This window comes from Anser brachyrhynchus (genome assembly GCF_964034855.1).
Source record: "Anser brachyrhynchus genome assembly, chromosome: 7".
NCBI classification, from domain to species: Eukaryota; Metazoa; Chordata; class Aves; order Anseriformes; family Anatidae; genus Anser; species Anser brachyrhynchus.
This window is the reverse complement of record NC_137701.1, coordinates 9,282,071-9,284,493: the sequence shown is the minus strand read 5'-3', so window position 1 is coordinate 9,284,493 and position 2,423 is coordinate 9,282,071. Positions and strand designations below refer to the sequence as shown.

General features: G+C 44.3%; 1 protein-coding gene and 1 long non-coding RNA gene across 11 annotated transcripts in view; both read left to right on the top strand.

The window, feature by feature from the left end:
- ERBB4 (erb-b2 receptor tyrosine kinase 4) overlaps positions 1–2,423 on the top strand; it is a 580,719-nt gene that overhangs the window by 93,717 nt on the left and 484,579 nt on the right. The gene's annotated exons all lie outside the window — the stretch shown is intronic.
- Positions 7–2,423, top strand: part of LOC308198328 — a 43,222-nt gene continuing 40,805 nt past the window's right edge. The window contains exon 1 of the long non-coding RNA XR_013953849.1: positions 7–2,219. This is a non-coding gene — a long non-coding RNA (uncharacterized lncRNA). The remainder of the gene's footprint in view (positions 2,220–2,423) is intronic.

Genomic DNA, 2,423 nt, shown 5'->3' with positions numbered 1-2,423 from the left:
GTAAGTCCCAGGTGCCATGGAACTGAGAGCTCTGTTGGCAAGTGGGAGATATTTGCAGACCTTAGGAAGAGCTGGTTTCTTGTTTGGCTGTATGGTGATGGACTATGATCACAGACTGTTTGCATTTCGTGGTATGGTTACACCTGGCCTCTGAATTGTAGCTCAGTGGGTGATGAAACTGGGGGCAGTGTTAGAAATAAAAACAAATTTAGAAGGTCCTGCTTGTGGTGTCACCAGCTTTGATACCTGTCAGCGATTAAATGAAGAACCAAGCCCACCAAATCCAAAGAATTTGCCTCAAAGTAGACACTTGCTGTTGAGTAACTTCATAAGCCGGCCTTTCTCTCCTTCTGAGCTGGCCCTTGCATTAAACTCCTCTGAGATCTCTCATGGCACCCTGCTTGAAGTCTCAAGGCTGAAGTCATTTTTTTCTGCAGTAGGAAATGGCAGGCGGTGATGCAGTAACCTTCAAAATGTATGAGTAACACCAGTTTTTTGTCAGAAAGCCATATAGCTGAAATGGCTCGGTCAAACTACCTGAAGTCAGAGTGCAGACAAAACGTGGTGGGTCACAACTCAAGTTTTATAGGGGTGTAAAAAGAATAGAGCGCTCTCTGATGGATTTTAGGGGCTGGTGGAGTGAGTTACTGATGAGTCTGCGTGGTACTACAAAGCCAAGTCTGGAAAGTGTCTCTGGAAGGGTGATGTTGTATTGAAATGCACTTCTGACCAGCTGTGAAAAAAACAGGTACTCAGTTGTATACCTGGAAGCGTGATATAGAAAAGATTATCCAGAAGGTATTTTTAAGGAGATTAGCTATGTTTTGAATAGTAAATGGAGGGTTTCCGTATTACGAGTTGGTGGGCAAAATTACAAGGCAGAGAGTTTGCTTTCTTCTGTGAACAAAACTGGGGTTATGGTGGTAAAAATGTATTTACGTATGAAAAATCTAAGATGTTCCCTGATATGGATGGACCATAAGGCTATCCAGTTCAGTCCTTTGAAGTTTCCAACTGTTGTATCACGCAATCCCTTCCACACATTCGTTGTGACGTCTTATAGCACTAGGCTGCCATTTTTGCTTTGTCTGGTAGGAAAGTTCAGGGGTTCCTGGGATGTTAGGAAACCCTTATTTCTAGCTTGGGCATTACTCTCAGTGCCTTCCTCTTGTTTGTTTGTGTGACAGTATTGTATTAAGCAACTACTTTGTTTCTGTCTGGTTGGTTTTTGGAAATACATGTTTTCTTCTTAATGTCAGTGTAGTAAACACTAAATGCTCCCTTAGCCTGTATTCTCTGAGGCTGAATGATCTCAGTTTCTGAGTGTCCCCTCTGAAAATGGGCTCCCCTGCTACCTGGATAGGCTGCCTCTGAGCCTCTTCCTGCATGAAATGATCGGTAGTGAGGAGGTGCCTGTGCCTTTCTCACCAGGGTGGGAATAAAGGTCTTTCCCCCATCTCTGGAGGGTCGTACTTTGTGGTGCAACTAGGTTCTTCATAGAATTCTTGTGGGGAAAAAAATAAAAAATGCTTACTTCACCTTGGCTTTTCAGTGTGCTCTCCTGTGCAGCCAGCTTGTTCCTCAGTTCAGTTTCCCGTTTCCTGGATGGAGGGAAGAGGGGACTGGCGCTTTTGTTTGTTTGTTTTGCTTTGTGCCACAGATATTCTGCTTATCTAGTCTGCACATAAGTACCTGCAGGTCTCCAGTTGTCCACGTTGCCTCTCTGCTGTTATATCCTTACTCCCACTGTCTGAGCTCCAGCATCGTTCCCAGCTGTTTCTGTAGTCTTCGTACTTCTTTGATGTTAATCTGCAAGGTATGCTTCATGCATCGTTTCTGCCAGATATTTACTCAGTATGCATCCTATAGACTCTATATCCTTTCATGTCTGCTGTAATTCTCAAATGTTTTCTCAATGCTATCATCTTTTTCTCCCTTGTGGTACTTGCTTATCTTCAGAGAGAAATTGAACAGAATCCTCAGATCTTTCCCCTGCAGTGTGTCCCATTTTGCACTCTGAACAATCCCAAGCTTCTTGGGCTTAAGCCCTTTTCTTCTTGCCTTCCAGTTCCACCATTTAAGCTCATCTCTGCACTGTAATGTCAGGCAGTACAGCTGTGCTGCTCTAAGTACGGCCACCACCTGAACGCACCCAGCAATCTGCAGTCTTCCAAAAGCAAAACCACCAACCCTACAGCAACAGAAACAGGCTAACATTCGTCCACACCAAAGGAATACAAAATGGGAAAGGAACAAGTCCCAGGCAAACTCCCTCGGTGATTTTTGGTGGTGTTGTTCTCTGCTTTTTAACTTCTCAGCAGGGATATTGGCTTTTTGCATTCCTGGCTGAAAGCCAACAAGACACATTGGTAGCTTCAGTTTTCTGTTGGAGAGCCAGCCCCTGTGTCTGATAGTAGTCCTAG